General features: G+C 45.5%; 1 protein-coding gene across 1 annotated transcript in view; it reads right to left on the bottom strand.

Annotated features, from left to right (window-relative positions):
* LOC147733284 (ras-related and estrogen-regulated growth inhibitor-like) overlaps positions 1-21,156 on the bottom strand; it is a 382,108-nt gene that overhangs the window by 80,207 nt on the left and 280,745 nt on the right. The window lies entirely within an intron of this gene.

Genomic DNA, 21,156 nt, shown 5'->3' on the forward strand with positions numbered 1-21,156 from the left:
GCATGGCTGTCTCCACTGGGTTGGGACGCTACCCACCTTGTGCCTAGCAGGAGTGAAAAGAAAGAAGAAAAGGGGCTGAGTTAAAAAAAAACTCAAATCACAGCACCCATGGTGTGCCTCAAACTGAAGATTATCTTGTCTCTGTTTTTCAGTGGTGGCTATAACCAGTATCAGTCTTTATATCACAAAGGCAAAGGGTTTATAGATTTTCATACTGGAAAACACACTTTGCTGAGAAACCTCCTTCTTGTGTGTTCTGCAATGGCACTAACATCATAACACCTGCGTAAACCAAATATGCCATGGATTTTAGTTTGTTACTGTTTTTAAAGCCTTTTTAGAGAGGAGCTTACAGAATTATTAAGTCTGGCTTGATAGCGCAGTTGTCAGTATACCTTATATTATCAACAGAAATAACATTTAAGCACTAAAAGAAAAGGGCTTTGACTCCACAAAAATGTTGATTGCCACGAGTACAGGTTCGGAATGGACAGAGGTTGTGTGCTGCCACTAAAAAGGAATGCTTATAGGGCATATTTTGCCTTGTGGGTCGCTTTTACTCAACCCAGCATGACAAGTTGGATATTGTGACAAGCCATTTATCAAATGAATGATAAAAGCCCGATCTTTATATTAGGAAAAGTAAGAACAAAGGTAGTAGGCCTGTCTTATATACTGCAAAAAGCATATGTTAAGGCAAGTAGGACTTTAAGGGTAGATTGACATTGCACTATGTTAAAGTTTGTAGATTGGTATTTTGTTACAAGCCGTTTCACAGATTTCCAAAATAGGCAAGGGGTTTGGTCTTAACTACCTCCAGTAACAAACCTATGGGTAGATGATATGCTCCTTTTAAGGAGAGTTGTATATTGATTTGTCAATTGTAATTTTGTGAATATTTGTAATTTAATGACTACTGAGAGAGGGGCTTTGACTTCATCCAAATGTTGTTTACCTTGAGTACCTATTTTGATTAGGCAGAATTAGTGTTCTTGCCCTGATAGTGCTTGTGGTGCACTATTCACCATGTGGGATAGCTCATGCTCAATACAGTAGGTGGTTATGGTGACAAGCCGATGATCAAGACTTTAGGCCTCCCCTGTTTCAAGGCAGGGAAGAAGCTATTATTAGGCATTGGGGCTTGATGGACCATTAAACTCTAGGAATGGCTTAATTTACTGCACAAGATTTGGACAGGGGGTTCATTTTCCTTGCTTGGCTTAGGTCCCATAGTGCACTTGTGATGACATGGTTCTAAGTGATGCATCAGAGGGGGTCTGGGATGCACTGCTTCCCCAGAGGTTCGTAATGCAATGCTCATTGCCATCGACCAAATCAAGGCGTAGCCGGCACAGGTAAGAGCGGGGAGGGGGTAAAGTCGAGAGACGACGGGATAGGTCAAAATAAAACCACATGCCTTGTGCTCGCCGCATCGCTGGTGATGCGGCGAGTGCAAGATAAGTGAAGTTTTTTATTTCATTTTACCTATCCCGTCATCTGTTGACTTTCACCCTGCCCCACCTCTCTTACCTGTGCCAGCCACACCTGACCAAATCTAAATATAGATCCCATGGATTCTCAAGTGTCACTTTGGTTTTTGTGTGGTTATTTACAGAGCAATCTTCAGATGCTCCATCATCTTATGAAAGTAGGAACAAGAGGCGCAAGCACAACAAGAAGTGTACACCTTATCGCTTTGTCTAGGATGTACCGTCTCACTGTGTGCCTTGTTCCTCCTCTTGCGGATTGTAAAACCTGTCTGCTGGAGATCCTAGTGGAAGATGTGTTTTGAAGTGCGTATATACGCCCTGCTTTTTGGCACTGGACATTTTTTTTAATTAAGAGTTGTTTGTGAAGTTCAAGAAGGTGAGCGCGGCTTTGGCTCAGATGGTTTGTTAGATGCCTCACCACCATAAATTAAGCAGAAACACGAGCATTAGACACATTTTCATAAGACTTGTGTGTAATTATCTAAGCAGCCGCCAAACATCCCAGCCCCGCTCAAAATCAAGCATCTGTGCTGTCACAGCTGTGCACGGGTGTATTCGGGATTTATAGCCTCATTACAGCTCTATTGGTTTTAAATTGCACGCATTTATATCATGATTATGCACTTACACCCTAAAGCGATACTGCTCTTTACTACACTTACTCCTTTTTTTCTTGGTATGTGGTTTAGCTCCAAAATGAAAATATTGAGTAGCAGAACGTTTGATGCTATCGATATTATGTCACAGATGTATCAAATTGTATCACATTGCTTACAATTTTCTTCATCAAAAGATAACAAATGAGTCATTGAGTTTCTAACATAAGGTTCAAGGTTTTTATTGCGTTTGGCACGTGGAAAGAGTTGCAGCCTGACTTATGACAGTCAAACTTATGATAATCAGCTGAACTAATTGGGACTGGTGACAAAAGAAAATAAAACTCAATCATTGGGGGTTGGAATGGCAAGAGGGGTGAACACACCATAACTAAAAGGCAGCATGAAAATGCTCAGGATGCTCAAAAGCTAAATGTAAACTTCACCAATCCAGATGGCCTCCCCCACTGATCCTAGGTGGCAAACGCAGCTCCTCCTGCGTTGAAGACTCAGAGTGCGTTAACCTAAGATGAGCTCCTTTGGCCCAGCACCCCTGACCAGAGTCCTGAGTACTCCACTCACCTTAGCGATTCATTCAACACTCTCTCAAGGTTCACCAGTCACACACGCTGAATCGCTCGCCAATGTCTTTTGGGCTCGATCAACTGCATGGAAGGCAGGGGCTGAGTTAGCTCCAAGGGGGGAGGGAGGGTGGGGTGTTACCCCTCCTAAAAATATATTCTCTAGTAAATAGTTGAGTACAGGTGCTTTCAGTCGGGTAATGTGAAGTGTCCGTTGCATTTCACCTGGGATTCTCGCATGCCCACACTGACACACACACACACTCACACACACACACACACATACACACCCACACACACACACACACACACACACACTCTCTCTCTCTCTTCTATGTTTTGAACGCCTTAAAAAAAAGTTGACTTGTTTGAAAAATATTGCGTTTTAAGTACCCCTACCAATCCACACTCCTGTTTCTTCCCATTGCCCCCTAAGCCCATTCATGTCCTGCTTTAAATATAATATTATTTAACAAGATGTCCCAGCGTGTTTGTTGGCAATCTGAAGCTCACCCCCCTCCAATTATACTGACCAGGCCACGCCCCTGATGGAAGGACTGATGTTGGCTTCTGTCTGTTGCCACCTGTGACCTGCTGCAGCCCGCCCGGGGCCCACAAGTAGCATCCACCTAGGCTCCTGTAGTAAACGGAATGAAGACTCCACATCCAAGAAGGTGGCAGGTAAGTAGTTTATTGCAGCAGATAGAAAAGTAACAGGACCGTTTCCCCATCTGGCCAGGAAGTAACTGACACAGAATGGAATCATTGATGGTGACACAGAGAGAACCATGCAAACAGTCTAGAAGGTTGGAGCCAGGACAGGCAGGGAAAGGACAGAAAGGAATAAGCTATGTACAACACATCTCCCCCCTTTGGATACCAAAAGAAAACAAGAAAAGGAAAGAGCACAAGAACAGTAACAACTCTTAATGAACATAGTCATTCAAATAAGCAGGAGGATGGCGAGAACGTGGACACCTTGAGCAGACGTTGGAAGAAGGAATAACAGAGGTAGTAGCAGAGGCGGAACTCCCAAGCACATCATCACACACAGATGAAGGAGCATCGCCACCACCCACCTCCCCCCGTACAGCAGGTAAACCACGCAAATCAGAATCTCTTTGAGCAGACAACATATAGCCACTGCAACCCGTCTCAGAAGAATTAAGGTTACAATCTGAAACATTTGAGACCTTTTTCTGATATAAAGCAACCCTTCTGTAGTTCCATTTGGCACCATTCTCAAGCAGAACAAATTGGGGAAAAGCTTTCTTAACGCGAAAAGGACCGCTGAACTTTGAGAGGCCCTTAGTACAGCGACCTGGCTTGACTTTAACCAAATCACCAGAGGATATGGGAAGAGAGGAAGCATTTGAAGGAGAGGAATGCTTACTATCTTCCCTCAACCAGGCAGGAGTTAGCCTAGAAACAGGGGAACGACCGCGCATTAGTTCAAAAGGAGACTTTTCAGCTTGCCCATGGGGCGTTGAGCGGTATGCCCAAACCAACTCTTGTACACGCTCATCAGAAAAACACCCACTAGCAACTGACATTTGTATCACACCCTTTACCAGTCGATTGACCCTTTCGCACAAACCATTACTTTCAGGATTATAAAGACAAGTGCGGTGATGAGATATTCCACATTCACGCATGAAACTTGCCATTTTGGTAGAGGTGAGCTGGGTGCCATTATCCGTAATTAGAACTGAAGGATAACCCTCATTCATAAAAACAGACTTAAGGAAAAGAATTGTGGAGTCAGTTGTAATCTCCCTCATGAAACGTACAGTCAACCACTTGGAAAAGCAATCAACAACAACCACGGCGAAACGTTGATTTAAGGGTAATTCGCACATAGGGCCAATGAAATCCAAGCATATAGTATGCCAGGGCAAGTTTTTAAAGGAAATGTTACCGACAGATTGGGAACCAACAATCTTGAGGCGCTTCTCCCCTTCCATGCATAAGGAACACTTGACTACACAGTCTACAGCATCACTATCAATTGAGGGCCACCAAAAATTTTCTTTTACGCGCCGCTGAGTAAGGGTTTGGCCCAAATGGCCCTCATGAGCTAAACTGAGAATCTTTCCCCTCAAGGAGCTTGGGGGAATATAGCGATCACCTCTCATCAATACATTTTTCCCAAAAACAGACAACTCGTTTACAACCTTAAGAAAGGGTCTGACAGCTGGTTCCAAGGTACTTTCTCTTCTTGCCCCTTTGAGAACAAGATTAACCACAGCTTTTAAGACATGATCTTCATCCATGCCTTTGGACCATTCTTCGGCCGAAAAAGAACTCTCACACAAAAACAAGACATCGTGTAAAGAGGCAACAGCTCTGTCGTCACACAGCTCACTCAAGGAATCACGGGGATTAGAGGGAGAAACAGGGAGGCGCGATAAACAGTCAGCTTGGACATTCCTCCAACCATGAACAAATTCAACCTCGAACTGATAATCCTGAAGGCGAGAGGCTAACCTGGCCAGCCTGGGCGAACCTTTGCCTGTACCACCGGGTGCTAAAACATTCACTAGGGGTTTGTGATCTGTACGAAGAACAAACCGAGAACCCCACAGATATGTTCTAAAATAGTTAACACCCCATGCAGCCGCAAGGGCTTCTCGCTCGATAACAGAATAATTGACCTCAGAGGTAGACAGAGGCCTAGAAGCAAAGGCGATAGTTTTTTCACCTCCCTCATGTTTCTGAAGAAGAACAGCCCCAAGACCAACACCACTTGCGTCGACCATCAGAACAGAAGAACGTCTAATGTCGAAAGGAGTGAGAACATCTGAGGACTTAAGCTCAGATTTGATGCTGTTAAAACATGACTCTTGTTCACTCATCCAGGAAAACTTGACACCTTTTTTTAACAAAGATCTTAAGGGAGCTGTCTTCGAGGAAAAATCTTTTACAAACTTAGAATAGAACTCAATTAGCCCCATGAAGGACCTGAGTTGTTCCTTATCCACAGGAGAGGGTGCCAGTTCAATTGCTTCTAAGAGGTTTTTCTTAGGCCTTACACCCTCAGCAGAGAGACAGAAACCCAGATATTCGACCTCTTCGACCAGAAATGCACATTTTTCACGACGTAACGTGAGACCAGCATCAACAATTCTACCTAAAGCATTGCGTAAAACACAATTATGCTCCTCCAAGGTATCGCCAAAAATGAGAATGTCATCTTGGAAGAAGATAACTTTATCTAATCCCTTGAATACCTCGGTAACCATACGCTGGAAAACACTGGCAGCAGAGATTAGTCCAAAGGGTAACCGGGTAAATTGAAAAGTTCCCTCGCCCGTAATAAAAGCTGTAAGATGTTTTGAGCTGTCATCCAGACGAATCTGGTGATAGGCGTGCTTAAGGTCTAACTTGCTGAAGAACCTAGCTCCCTTAAGGGTGGAAACCAATTCGCCTATATTGGGTAAAGGGAATATGTCAGCCACAACGCATTTATTCAAAGAGCGTAGGTCTACACAGAAACGAATCTTGTTGTCGGGTTTCTGTGAGATAACTACGGGAGAAACCCATGGAGAAGCTTCAATCGGTTCAATGATACCTCCTTGAAGCATCTCATTCAAAACAGCCTTAACCTCATCACGCAAGGCAAAAGGGACACGCCTCGCTTTGTGCTGTACAGGAATACTGCCCTCCTTTAACAGTATTCTGTGTGTGTACCCTTGTAGTTCACCTAATTCCTCGCGAAACACCTGACTATGATTGGCAAGAATGTCATCAATGTAACAATCATCCACAACTAGAACGGGTTCATCAGCTCTGGGGTTAACAATTATGTGTAGGTCATACTGATGAGAACGTCCCAGTATTGCGGGACCATCCACAGACACGTAAATCTTGCCCCAGGTTGACCTGTTTTTGAAAACAATCATCGCTTTAAAGTAACCAAGAAGGTTGATTTTCTCACCCTGGTAACCGGATGGAAAGATATCACACACATCCAGGCATTTGGTTCCCCATACCTCCTTCAGCATAGACGAGGGAATGATGGTCCACTTGGACCCGGTGTCAACCATCAAATCGACATTCTTTGAATTCATCCAAAGGTTGTGAAGTGGCAGAAAGAACTTGGGGTAAGTATTTAAAAAGTCGTTGCCCTTCTTTTCCCAATGTGGTCATCAATAGTGCTTTCTTTCTCTTGGCAGAGAAACCTTCTCCATCCAGGGCTTCGATATAGTCATTAAACATAATGATCCAGTCCTCCCAAGGAGTGGAAGGATTGCCTGGTTCGCTCAAGAATTGTGGAGGAAGAGCGACATTTATGGATTGTGCCATGATAGTCTTGTAAAACTTATTGCTGATCACGGAGCACTGTGAGTTTAATGTAACATGTAAACGCAAGAGGTCACGAACTTTAAAATACTCAACATTAACTTTCAACCTGCTTGCCAATATTGTTAAAACAATAAATATCTCACAGTAAATAACGAGCTTACTTGTAAAGCTTGCTTCCTTGTGTACTGAAGTCTTATGAGATCTATTCACGGAATTGCCACAGCGCTAAATTTTCCAGCGTTAAACTATAATTGAGTCACAGCAAATAACATGCTTACTTGTATTGCCTGTTTCCTTGTGCACCGAAGACTTTGAAGTCCATTCACGGAATCTCCTCAGTGTTAAACCCCTCAGCGTCGGACTGCCGAAAGTAAACACAGGTTCACACGAACAAGATGGCCGCTTGCGTATGTCGTCACGGAGGTCACGTTAATGACCTCGCGTAGGCAACGCGTAGCGTCCAGGAGTTCGGTGTTCCTGTGAGCGGGCAAGACGCTTAGATACAGTTCACGCTCTTGTCACTGCTCGCGCTCGCAGTTCCTCGCGAGGCGGTTGACATGGCAACAGGAAGAACAACATACGCACCGTTGTTGTTGGGGTCCGTTGCTAAGCGACGCTGGTTACGGCAATTGAAGAGGAAAAAAAAAAACAAAGAAACGCTGAAACGCTGAAATATAACTTCGGATATATAAATCTCGACGTCAAACAGCTGCGGAAGCGGTAATCGTCGGAAATACAAACGCTGCAACTCGTGAGTTCGTTGGGGAACGGATCGCTGTTTATCCAGTCTTTTCCTTAGCTGCAAACGAAATTGGAATGGCCAGATGCTCCCATCCAGAAGTCGCCAAATGTAGTAAACGGAATGAAGACTCCACATCCAAGAAGGTGGCAGGTAAGTAGTTTATTGCAGCAGATAGAAAAGTAACAGGACCGTTTCCCCATCTGGCCAGGAAGTAACTGACACAGAATGGAATCATTGATGGTGACACAGAGAGAACCATGCAAACAGTCTAGAAGGTTGGAGCCAGGACAGGCAGGGAAAGGACAGAAAGGAATAAGCTATGTACAACAGCTCCCCACACTGGCAGTGAGGGGGAGAGGCACAAACCGGCCCCTTCTTTCAATGGCCACTTCTTTGTTAACACCCCTGCCCAAAAGTTAACATTATGGGGCAGATTTACAATAACTGGCGCATCCGCCACTCATGGTGCGCCGCATTTACAATGCGGCGCCCCATGGGGCAAAAACGGCACAGATGCGTGACGCATCTGTGCCGTAAAGGTGGCGCATTGCTGAAGTTGTATCGCAAGCGCGACGCAGCTCCAGCAAGGCCCGGGGGTGCCCTATCTGTCCAATGCTGCGTCAAGCCTTACGCCTGCTTCAAGCAGGCGCAGGGTTTCGATGCAGCATTGGCCTAAAAGTGACTGAGTGAAATCTTGTAGATTTCACTCAGCCACTTTTGCGAGGCACACCTGCCCCGGAACGCCCACCCTGCGCCGGAACGCCCACATGTGGCGTAGGGCTTTACAACGTGACGCATCTGCCTAGATGCGTCCTGTTGTAAATGGGTCGCAGGGATGCGCCACGTTTACGCCGCCGTTGCGTAACGCAACGGCGGCACAAGTCCGACATAAATCTGCCCCTACATTTTTTGATACTCGACTTGCATATTGTAGTTAATGAAACACGTTTACATAATCATTAATTCCACAAATATAATAATAAATGTGTGAATGTCTTTCAGCTCGGTATACTAGCTGTGAAATCTTTGTTAATATTTCAAACATATTAGGTTTGCTTAGTGATGTAATCAGAATGATGTCGGTACTTCAAGATAGATTATTCAAGTTACTTTATTAAGTTATGATGTTAAGTTAGAAGATAAAAACCCCCCTCAAGATACAACTCTTAGGAATATTTTCGCAGTCAAGTCTTGAGCTATGCTCACAATGCCTTCTGCAAATACACTTTGCATGGGATTGGCCAGCTTCCCGGTGGTATTCTGCCGAGGGCTCCCGAGCACAAAGAAATACAGCCTCTGCTTTCTGTAGTCACATAAAAATACTTGGAGAGCGTGTTAGGAATGCCATGTTGCATAGACTCGCTAAACCTGCACAGGACGCTTTATCGCCGTCCTTCCTTGCAGACATTTAACGCCGCCACATTTTTGATGTGTTTTGAGGCCTCTCTTCAGGAACGTAAAAAACAGATCAACGAATTTAACAATTCTGTCCCTCAAATTTTATTTCGAGCCTAAACCAGTTCTACAGAAAATAAAATGGACTCTGGAATTAACCAATTTTAATAGGTGCAGAAGATATAGTTGTGTCACATTAATGTACACCTCAGTTGAGTAGTGTACCTGGGTTTCTGTTTTTGTCAGGGGTAATTGTGTACCTCGTGGAACTGAATGTTATGGATTACCACAGTGCCTTGGGCCCCTGGGGCTCCTGACCCCTGTGGGATACCTGGGATCCTCCACTCCCACACCACTGTGCATTTAGGACCAGTGTGTCTCCGCCATTAGGATTAGAAACATTAGCCAGCCCCCTATATCCTACAACTGCGGGGACCACCAGCAGTGGGCGTGACAGAGGAATGGTGGCCTGGACTTCGCATCAATGGAAGCTCCTCCTGGACGCACTTACATGGTTAGAAGCAGAGGGACGTCACGAATAATAACTGTGATTACTACTGCCATGCTTGGAACTTAAGAAGGAGGGCGATCATCTTCTCTTTAAACATTAGAATTTTTTAAGCAGACCCGATGACGCGTTGTTTGAGAGCCCTAATGTTAAACAGAGTGAGCGCTCTGGTTGGAATGCTGGCTCGGCTCCAGACGTGTGTCCAGACGTCCCAACATGACGCAGTCGAGAGAGGCGCACTGCCCTCTTTCACCAAAATATGCTTGATGCACTGATCTGTCCCCCAGCCAGGGCTATTCTGTAACAGGAAATATGCCGCGCTGCTTTTTTTTTGGCCATTATCCCAACTAAAGGGGAGAAGCAATGCACTGACATTCCGATCAAGGCAACATGTATCTTAGACAGAAATCGCTTTAAATAAAGGGCAGCGAAGGGCAATTAGAAACCAACAGGCGAACACATAGACGTACAAACACGAATTTGGGGCTGTGGCATTTTGTATCATTTTGGGCATGTTTTGTATTCATTGTGTTTGATCAAACGTGCCACATATAATTAGAAACATTGTCGGATGTGCGCGCATAGGTGTTGAGGTGGTGATGGCTCATTAGCAATGTCTGGTTGTTCGCAAAGGCATACCCGTAGATACCCTCCATTTGTTTATAGTGTTTTCTGTTAGGCGCCTTGACGCCTTCAGGCTTAGTTGCGCAGTATAAGACTCTTTTAATTTCATTAAATTTCATTTCATGGGGTCCGCCAGGTCCTCGCAAAGAAAAATAAATGGTTAAAAACCAGAAGCAAAGTTAACAAGCATTTGCAATGCAATAGGTCTCGCATTAGGAAAGTTTGAGCTATTGGTCTTGTAAATGACAATTTTTTTGTTTATGTGTTGTTTTTGAAAATAGTTAAATTAATAGCTTTGTCATTTACAATGCCAATAGTTAGACCTTTCGCAAATGTGGCACCTATAGCATTTGTAATGCAACATGTTTTGTATTTACGTGACTTAGATGTATTGATATTACAAATAACAATGGCTTTTAATTTTTTTAAATAATGAATACTTAAATAAAAGTGATTGTAATTTATAATGGCAATAACTTAAACTTTTGTAAATAACTTTTGTGAAGATTATGTTCAGTATATTTTATTGTGACGAAAATCCAAGAACAGAAGTGAAATATCAACATATTTTTGTGACATTTGTAATAAAGCTTGAAACATTGAGAGAGCATATTTGAACCAGTGATGCTGTGGTGGTGCTGAGTGATGCTGTGGTTATGAAGAGTGATGCTGTGGTTGGGCTGAGTGATGCTGTGGTTGCACTGAGTGATGCTGTGTTGGTGCTGAGTGGTGCTGTGGAGGTGCTGAGTGCTGCTGTGGTGGTGCTAAGTGGTGCTATGGTGGTGCTGAGTGATTCTGTGGTGGTGCTGAGTGGTGCTGTGGTGGTGCTGAGTGATGCTGTGGTGATGCGATGGATAGTGAGGGCGATAGATAGATAGAGGGAGGGCGAAAGATAGATAGAGGGAGGGCGAGAGATAGAGGCAGGGTGAGAGATAGAGGCAGGGCAAGAGGGCGAGGGATGAGTGTGGGCGAGGGATGGAGTGTGGGCGAGTGATGGAGTGTGGGCGAGGGATGGAGTGTGGGGCGGGGGAAGGATGGAGTGTGGGGCGGGGGAGGGATGGAGTGTGGGGCGGGGGAGGGATGGAGTGCGTGGCGGGGAAATGGATGGATGGAGTGAGGGGATGGATGGATGGAGTGGGGGGATGGATGGATGGATGGATGGATGGAGTGGGGGGATGGATGGATGGATGGATGGAGTGGGGGGATGGATGGATGGAGTGGGGGGATGGATGGATGGAGTGGGGGGATGGATGGATGGAGTGGGATGGATGGATGGGTGGAGTGGGGATGGATGGATGGATGGATGGATGGATGGATGGATGGATGGATGGAGTGGAGGGTGGATGGATGGAGTGGGGGATGGATGGATGGATGGAGTGGGGGGATGGATGGAGTTGGGGAATGGATGAATGGAGTGGGGGGATGGATGGAGTGGGATGGATGGATGGATGGATGGATGGATGGATGGATGGATGGATGGATGGATGGAGTGGGATGGATGGATGTATGGATGGAGTGGGGGGATGGATGGAGTGGGATGGATGGAGATGGATGGATGGAGTGGGATGGATGGAGGGGAGATGGATGGAGTGCGACAGATAAATGGATAGAGTGGGATGGATGGATGGAGTAGGGGGTGGATGGATGGAGGGGATGGATGGATGGAGGGGATGGATGGATGGATGGATGGATGGAGTGGGGAATGGATGGATGGATGGAGTGGGATGGATGGAGTGGGATGGATGGATGGATGGAGTGGGGGGATGGATGGATGGAGTGGGGGGATGTATGGATGGAGTGGGATGGATGGATGGATGGAGTGGGGGGATGGATAAACAATTTATGTTATTAGTGTAATAAATTGTAAATATTATTAAGTATATATTATATATGTTATACGTATATGTTTGATTTTTTCCATTATATGTATTACTTATAATTTAAAACATATTTTTAACTATGTTTATTTTAATTATATGGATTATATATTTAATTTTATATTATTTTTAAACATGACAAAAACCAATATTTTTTACAACAATATTTTTTACAATGATTTTTTTGGGGATATTTTTGTATTTACCGTAATGTAGATAGGACTTCTATATTCTTGACGTCGATATTCCACCTCCAATATTTTTGACGTCGATATTTTCGCTGTTGATATTCTGTCAGCTATTCCATTTGTTTGTAGTTAATAGACATGTTTTACTGATAAACTTCAAGCTCAGACTCCACAGAACAACGCACGGGCATATAGGTTGCCACAACCTATTCTATTGAGCTCCCTCCAACAAACTCCATCAAAGCTAGATTTTTCACCTCCCCCATATACTGATTAATCTAATGCTATAGATACAATTTTCCCCATCATAAAATATTTTGTAGGTTTAATCAGTTTTCCATAAGAGCCAAGAATATTGCCTTGTATGTAGACTAGCCAGATAATGTTAGTCTTCATTATTAGGGGTGAGTGAAATTCTTGTATTTTTCTTTTGCGTAATTATATGACATTTGGGAAAATTGTGTAAAATTGCATGAACTACAAAAACGATACTTGGCGCAATATTTTGACACAAACTGCATCCTTGAATCCATTTTAGACGTGAATATTAATTTGGGCCTAAAAAACGTAGCACAAAAACACAAGGTGCGAACAGCAGCTGCTTGTTTTCTAATTATTCCTGTGCGATCATGCTAAACGTGGCATAACAGCATAATTTGGGGAATTTCCCATAACAAGTGTAACACGAAATTAAGGTGACATGTGATTTCACCTGGGCCTGCTTACAATAGTACCCGAATATGAACATTTCTTCACCATTGCCAGTTTATTTTGCCAAAGGTGCCAAGCACAGCTACAAGACTTCTTCTAACTTTTTTCCCAAACTCACTGTTACAACTTTGTCTAAGCTGATTTCCAACCCATTTTTTTTGTTAGAGAGTTTTGTATAGCGCAAACTCAATTGGAAGGTATCAACGCGCTTTACATGAGCACCAGTTACGCTACAGACTGACACGTTCATTTTTTTAGGCACAGAGAGATTAATTGATTTACCCAGAATCACAGGATGTTGAGCGTCGCTAGCGCTGCCGACATTCGAACCCAGCTTTGAAGCAGAGTGCTGTAGCCGTTACTCTACATCAGGGGTCTCCAACCTTTTGTGTAGTCAGAGCTACTTCTGGCCAGTGAAAATCGTCGTGAGCTACTGAACCCGAATCAACTCGCGCATTTTTCCGAGAGACGCCCCACGCCCAGTTTCATTGACTTTAAGCCTAATTTCATCAGAGCCCATACTGTGGTTTGAACAAAATACACAAGACAGGCCTGATTTAAGAGTTCCCTAGAACACCAAAAGGAATGACTTTGGATTTGTGACATTTCAATTAATAGGTCCAAAATTAAGACCTTCCAGTAATAGTTGTCATTGAAATAATCCTTGTAATGCGGTTCAATTAACAAACATACATGAAAAGCGATCTTACCTTCAATGTGGAACTGATTTGTTCTAATGCTGCAAATAATCATTTGGAAACGTGCTCAAGATTCTTCTCTCCAGCTACATTTTATTGTGTTTGTAATACAGGCCTGCAGTACACATTGCATTGTTCTTGTACTACCCTTATTGCTTCTGACAAAGATACAGCCGTTGAGGTAGAAGGAACCCCGCACAACGGTGACTAAGTGCAGTGGTGCCCATGACGCGGAGACCCCTCAGAATACAAACAGCCATGATTGGCTTTCAAGACACGCCCCCATACTCATTATCTTGTTAAGAGCAATGCAATTGTTCCCTTGACTTGAAACGTTCCATAAAATAGGTTGAATAGCTATGTTCCTCATGAGACTTAGTTAAAAAAAATGCATCTATTTTAGGACCATTCATGTTCACAATTATGTTCTTTGTGTACACCATGGTTGTGCCTATTTTTATTTTCAAGTGATACTGTTAATAGACAACATTTCTTACATAATGAAGGAAAAAGGAAAGAAGTGAGGCTTTTCATACAGGTGAAAAAGAACCTTATTTAAAGGTCTTATTATCGTCTTTAAACCTGTTTCCCTAATGTTTTTTTAATCTTCACTTTGTGGTGGGTACATATATGTTCAAAGCAATGTTCTCACTGTTTCCGGGTACAGAGTGCGCGTGAGTAATCTAGGTGGGTAAATACACTGTATTACCTGCTTCCCTACACCCACAAAGATTCTGTTTTTCAGAACCCAGTGCACCATCACCTAACGTTTATTATGTAAATAAAGTATATTCTGTTGCTGTTGAAACGTTTTCGTTTCAGCCTTCTCATTAGCAGGAGCAATATAGATGAAAGCAAAATCTCCCCTAAAGCTCAGTCAATTCATGCACCTGGTGCACAAATCTCTGTGGAACTTGTATGTGGCATGTTAGAATTCTGGAGAGATAGCTCGGTGGGCGAATGCATCTGCTGTAGAGACCCACTTTAATCTTGGATTTTCATCTGAAGGCCCCAAGTGCTCGCCTTGTTTTTGGGCGGGTTAGACGGTGGGAAGAGTAGCACGTACTGAGGAGCAGTCGAGGCGCTTTAACGACAAAACATCAGATCATCAAATGGAAATGCTGGCCCAGATGTAACATTGTCATTGAGATGGAATCGCGGCGATACGATTAGCTCTGACCGTGTCACCCTGGCCTCACCCAATCCATTACTCTGCAGCTCCTTTGCTTCATTTGACAATATTTGAAATTGTCTCAAACATGCCCAATCACAGGATTAAAGAACCATTAAACTCAAATTCCAATTGGCCAGCGTATTTTGTAGATGTTTAGTATTAAAACATTAATAGAGGCGCGGGGAGGAGAAAGGAACTGCTGTCGTGATTTAATTATTCCCGGTTATGTGCCAGAGGCAGCAGCTCATCCAACAGGAAACACAAGCAACAATTTGACCTATTCCAAGTATTTCGGGTGTGCCTTCATTCCCGAGTCACTTTACATGTGCCACCAAACTCCAGCCAGAGGCTTCACAAGAAGCAGGTGCACAATATGTAAAGTGTGTGGTTTGTCGGTAAAACATAGGCAGTCTGTGCATACACGTGTCTTTGCACGTACTCAGTATTTTAGTGGCTGTATGTTACAATTTCGACCCTCCTAATTTCAGATGATTTTTTATCTGATCTTTGCACGTTATGATTGATAGGGCAGCGTGACCTCAGTGGCCACAGGTTTGAAATGCCCACCTCCATCACTGCCCTTTTAATTATTTTATTTATGATTGTTGTGAATTCCCACACACCTCTGTGAGGAGGAAAGCAGGATGTGCGGGATAATGCACTGATCATATTGAGCCTCGGAGTCAGTATTGCAGTCACACATCTTTCATAGTTAAAAAGTGATAAGAAAGCTCGGGTGGGGGTGAGGAGAGGGTAGGGAGAGTCACCTCTTTCTGTAGGACCGGGAACGCGCGAGTGAGTCAGAGCAGTTTTCGGTGTTCTGGTGGCATCTGCGGGGGCAGCTGGGGTCATGGCATGCTGCTGCTGGAAGCAAAGAGAGGGTGGATGGGGCGACGGAGGGATCAGGGGAGGGAGGCAAGTGTCGAGAGCATGCAGGAGATGGCTCCGGTACAGACGTGGGAACACTGACTTGTTTGGGAGTAGCGGGAGTTGAGAGAGGGGGGTGATCGGTAAATGGAAACTAGAGACGAGGGCGCCTCGAAGGCCCCATTGAGCGAGGGTGTAGCCAGAAAATTAGAATACCCCAAGTTGAAATAACTTGCACTAAGCAACCGAGACAAGTGATCCCACCCCAACCCACACGTAAATAGACGCTGCTTACCTGCAGTGGAAGGCTCGTCTCCTGGCCGTCTCCTTGCTGCTTAAGGCGGTGAAGTCACGTCTCTTCCTGCTCCGCACCGGCACCCATCGCACAATGGCAGACAGTGTGATGCCAGTGCGGTTTGAGTACACAATGACGTCAGACTCTCACGAGAGGAGTCTGCAGCTCCAGGAGAGGAGCGTCATTGCGTCACGTCATCCTCTTCGCCCGCCCCATCCACAGATTTGCTCCAATCTGAGCGAAGGACTAGGCGAGCTACTCCCGGGGTCTCTGCGAGCTACAGGTAGCTCGCGATCGACCGGTTGGAGACCCCGGCTCTACATCCTTTCCCCTCTAATAATATTTCAGCTTGTTTCAATGTTTCGTAAATTGGCTGCTGTAAGCCATCCGGTGATTGTGGACGGAAGTAGGGCCCTCACCTGTCATGTGCGCTTTTACCACACGCATTAGTGACCAGCATAAAGAACATAAACAAATGGAATAGTGCAAGAAGCCGTCATTCGTTGTTATTGCCTGTGGGTGATTTACTCTTCCAAACTGGACATGGACACCCTATTAATGGATCAATCAATCAATCAATCAAAGCATTTATATAGCGCACTACTCACCCAGAGGGTCTCAAGGCACTCGGGGAGGGGGAACCGCTACTGCTCGAACAGCCAGGTCTTGAGCTGCTTCCTGATGGCGAGGTGGTCCTGGGTCAGGCGGAGGTGGGCCGGGAGGGAGTTCCATGTCTAGGCGGCGAGGTAGGAGAAGGACCGTCCCCCTGTGGTGGCTCTTCGGATGCGGGGGACGGGGGCAAGGGCGTGGCCGGTCGATCGAAGCTGGCGTTTGGGAGTGTAGAAGTTGAGGCGGCTGTTGAGGTATCCTGGTCCTTGATTGTGTAGGGCTTTGTGAGCGTGGGTGAGGAGACGGAAGGTGATTCTCTTGTTGACCGGGAGCCAGTGCAGGTCTCTCAGGTGTTCGGAGATGTGGCTGCGACGGGGGATGTCCAGGATGAGTCGTGCTGAGGCGTTCTGGATCCGTTGAAGTCTCTTCTGGAGTTTGGCGGTGGTTCCTGCGTAGAGGGAGTTGCCGTAGTCCAGACGGCTGGTGACGAGGGCCTGGGTGACAGTCTTCCTGGTCTCGGTGGGGATCCACCGGAAGATCTTACGTAGCATGCGCAGGATGTTGAAGCACGACGAGGAGACGGCGTTGACTTGTCTGGTCATGGAGAGGGAGGAGTCCAGGATGAAGTCTAGGTTGCGTGCGTGGTCTGTTGGTTTGGGTGCGCTGCATAGGGCGGGGGGCCACCAGGAGTCGTCCCAGGCGGAGGGTGAGGATCCCAGGATGAGGACTTCCGTCTTGTCCGAGTTCAGTTTCAGGCGACTGTTCTTCATCCATTCGGCTACCTCTTTCATCCCTTCGTGAAGGTTGGCTCTGGCAGTGGCGGGGTCGTTGGTGAGGGTAGTGGTGAATGTAATAATCTATCTTTCGATTAACAGATGCAGTTTGCTTTCCAGTCCTTCGTGACGTACTAAATCAAAAGCAGAGGACACTCGTATGAAACACACCTGCAGGTGTTGCCTTTTCCTTTAGTTGTCTGTGGTTTTTGAAGATCCCTAAACTGACGCACGGTCACCCTTGTATAAATGAAAACACAGTTTTTCACTTCACGAAGTACTCCAGCATAGATTTCTCACTCTTTTACACATGAAAGCCAACACTTCCCAGCGCATTCCCAGTGTTGTCACGAAGTGAGATAAACACGTATAAAGGAACAGCCCCATGATGTTTAATGCAAGGGCCGGTGCTCAGGGAATGCATAGGGTAATACATAAACACTACAGTAGCATTCTCTATTAGAAGGCCTGGTACCACTGGTTATAGAATCACAGGGTATAGTTCTAACAGTATTCTATAACAAGCTCTTGGCATTGATGTGGGGAGGAGTGGAGGAGAAATGCGAGACACAGCCTGGCGGCCTTGAAGTGTGAAGCAGTGGGTGGGGGAGGAGAAATGGGAGACACGGCCAGGCGGCCGTGAAGTGTGAAGCAGTGGGCGGGGGAGCCCTTTGAAGTGAAGCTCTCGGAGGCAGGCGGCTCGGGAGTGAGGGAAAAGCGCGTGCTTGTGTTCACGTGAACTGTCGGAAATACGCCCAATGGTTTGAGAACTTATTTTGCCCACTAAAATTCTCCCCTATCCATTCCTTGCGGAATGGGATAGGCGAGCCCTAATAAAAGGCACGTTGCCTCACCAGTCCCTCGTACTGAAGGGGACTATTTTCTGAGCAGGTGACAACATAGCTCTTAAACAGAATGCTGTCACTCGCACATAAGGGATAAGATAAAAATGTTCTTGTTACATAGACTGTAAAAGGAACGATAAGTTTGAAAATATGCAATATGGATTATGAGTAATAAACTTAATAAGTAATACAATACAATAATAAAGCGGATGTTCTGTACTCTAGAACCAAGAGGAGAAACCTCTAAAATGCAAAAAGGAGGGGTAAAGAAAAAGGAGAAAATTATGACGTCAGAGGTTACGTACCGCGCTAGTAGCAGTCTTTTGACTTGTAGTAACAAGCATTTACAATGCAACGGTCTCGCCTTTGCAAAAGTTAGAGCTATTGGCATTGTATGTGGTGGTGGATGTGGTGGTGGCTGTGGTGGATGTGGTGGTGGATGTGGTGGTGGATGTGGTGGTGTTGGATGTAGTGGATGTGGTGGTGGATGTGGTGGTGGTGGTGGATGTGGTGGTGCTTTTAATTACTTAAAGTCCCGCCATACATTGACAACAATGTGCGTGTCGAGTGGGATGTCCGCTGAAAGTTTACTTCCCAGACTATTAACAATAACAGAGCCTGTCGCCCTCATTGAAATAGGCACGTGCTGGTGGCAGTAACAAAGCCACCTGTCCGTAAACACTGAAAGCCACTGGTTTTAAACCCAACACATATTTAACCTCCCAGACACCTACAGCCCTTAACCGTGCAATATTTACAGCAGCCTATTTTTCCATGATCTCAAGGGAGGGTTTGCCACAGAAAAGATTGTTTGTTTTCCCTATTGGTTTTTACCGGGTTGAGCAGTGAGCTAAGATGGGCCAAACGAGAAATACAAACGTTTGACCCAAGGGGCCATTAGGAACAGCTGGTTGTTGAAAAATAACTTCGCTCTGCAAAAAAAACTCAAGACTTTTAATTTTCACAGCTGTGAGAGCAGGGTGGAGCTCGCCGCTGATCTTGGGGTAAAACCAATGGAGCTGACAAGACCAGGCAGTGAGTGCTCAGCACTTCGAGCCGAGCTAGCCGCACACAGCTCTTGGGGTGAAAGCACAGAGGATGACAAGAGCGGGTGCCTATAAAATGAAGACATCCATCAAGCAGAGACTGTGCTAACGAAAATGTATACTTACTCGTGCCAGCCTGGCAGACTGAAGGCTCTGAAGCAGGGAAGGGGCAGGGATCCTCCAGGGGCCAGGACTCTCGCAGATCACCCCGACCATGCCACGTGCAGAGTCTGGACACCTAACTCCCCGGTTAAGATTGTCCGTGTAAGCAACCAAGAGGAGGGGAGAGTCGTGGCTGCCTGCAGCCAGCATTGCTCTGCTGTTACTGCCCGAGCTCAGGTTTCCCGCAGCCTGCCTGGCTGCTGCAGGAGCTTTCACAGGACACAACCTGCAAAAACTTCCATCCATTCTAACCCACTCTACCCTACTCCATTCCAATCTACCCTACTCTAATCCTCCCAATCTACCCCACTCCACTGTGCCCCAATCTTCCCCACATCACTCTACTCCAATTTTCCCCATTCCCCTGTACCCTAATCTACCTCACTCCAATCTACCCCAATCTATCCCACACCACTAACTTTTAGCCATGCTGAACAGCAGCAACACTGTCGTACCACATGGCTACAACACATTGCCAAAGCCAATAGTTGTCGCTTAGGTGCTACCTGTTGGAAAGGCCAATCTAACGTTGAAAATGCAAGGTGAGAGTTTGAGTGGGACGATAAAAAATGTAATTGTGGTGATGGGGAAAAGCTTACATTTTGGTAGGAGTAGCAGAATGGGTAAAATGGCGACCAGCCGCAGCAGTGATAGTCAGGCCTACAAACCAGGAGTTGCTGCAGAAACCACAACACCCTGCAGACACTGGTGTGCACTAGAAACGAGGCTAAGCTGTGGACAAGACAGCACACCTTAGATAGAATACTGAGATGAGAAATGTAGATAGGAAATTGAGGATAAACCAATGGATAGGTTATAGATATGTTTATAGGGATGGCGAGCCGTAGCAATGACTTCAAGTTACACAAATATCTGATGATCTGTGGAAGCCGTAGGAACGAGAGCCAGCTATTGAAACTGTGATACACTGAACCGAGTCCAGCAGCCTCAGGAATGACGTCGAGCTGTAGAGACAAAGAAGAGCTGTATCAAGGAGGCAGCGCACTCCAGCCAGCAGGAAAGTCAGATTTTCTTCAACTTGTACATCCCGACATTTGCACTTCTAATGAAGTCTCTGGCCACAAATATCCAGAGAATCAGACAGAACAGGATGTGGAAAGAACTGTCTGCAGTTTGTTTTTTGTGATGCAGGGTAAATAAAGAAATCACAAAATAACTTTCCACTTTTGATTCGTCTACTCGGTTGTGGCGATGGTCCTTTGCCTCTCAGGCTAAGGAACACGCATCCTGCAGAAAAAAACAAGAATTAGAATCTACTTAGCGTGCATGTGATGTTCCGTGACGATCGTAAGTGGTGTTTTTGACTCGCACGAATATGGTTGAGTCTGGTATCTATGAACCGCAAATGACGAGTTTAGTGGGTGTACGCATTTTCGCTGTGCTAATCTAAACCGTTCGTTTGTTTCGTGGGTTTCTACATCCGAGCCCACGGGTTCCATCTTAGATGCGGCATCCATTTTGTCTCTTGCCCTCAAGTAGCCAGCGAACGGACGCTGTCCGCTTCGCGACCCTGGGATTCCCAAGACTCTTGCAGAAGACACGTTTCCTTTGAAAGTGTCTTTATGATGAGGGGGATGATACTGTAAGGCAGATGGCCCCGCTCGAGGCTCATCTTGCCGTGCCGGTCTATTGTCTCAGCCGTGCATCTC

This window comes from Lissotriton vulgaris, chromosome 2_1 (assembly GCF_964263255.1).
Source record: "Lissotriton vulgaris chromosome 2_1, aLisVul1.2, whole genome shotgun sequence".
Lineage (NCBI taxonomy): Eukaryota > Metazoa > Chordata > Amphibia > Caudata > Salamandridae > Lissotriton > Lissotriton vulgaris.